Below are 859 nucleotides of genomic sequence, written 5' to 3' on the forward strand. Positions count from 1 at the left end.
AATGACTCACTGACTCTGACACTGATTCACTTAATCAGAGATGAGTGAATCTCTGTCTTACTGAAAATGATTCAGTGACTGAATCAAGTCCGGTACACATTCAAATTTCCACATAGTTTATGTATGCTAAACACAACAACAATAAAAGATAAATAATTAACATAAACTAATATAAAATCTGTCTTTTGAAAATCCTAAAGTTTCGATTTGTGTGAAAATGCTTTAACTTTCACGCTTCACGTTTGAATGAAAGAAGTGACTCAGTGACTGATTCTGATTCATTCACATTAGTGACTCATTTAAATCAATAGCATTGTACAGTCATAACTACATGTGTTACTTAATTTGAAGAAATTTAACAATTTAAACAGTAAACTGTGTGTAGAAAAATAAAGTAACACACAATAACAAGTTGTGTAAAGTTTTCCAGGACAGAAGGAGTGGAAGAAGCTGAAGCTGGCAGAAACCGCAGCTTTCCTCTGAGATTAATTAACAAAAACCATGTGATGATTTGGTTTGTTTATTTATTTAATTCTGTTTGTTGGTTTCACTGTTTATATGTAAAAAAAAGATGTGTGAGATATGTCGTGGCTCTCTCCTGCAGTCAGGGAAACACTGCTGACACACTGACGGTACAAACACACCGAGAAAAAGGTTTAATGATGTTACATAAATTCAGTTACATAAAGTCCACCTCACAAAAACACGTAGGAGTTATTAAAGGAGAAAATGTGACACAGAGTGGAGGTTAGAACAGTACGGGGGGTGGGGGGGGTGGGGATTAGACATTACAGTGTGTAAATTCATTTTTAATTAACGAAATCTTTACTACTTTCCTATTTGGGTTAAAGAAAGTATT

Source organism: Tachysurus vachellii, chromosome 17 (genome assembly GCF_030014155.1).
Source record: "Tachysurus vachellii isolate PV-2020 chromosome 17, HZAU_Pvac_v1, whole genome shotgun sequence".
Taxonomy (NCBI): Eukaryota; Metazoa; Chordata; class Actinopteri; order Siluriformes; family Bagridae; genus Tachysurus; species Tachysurus vachellii.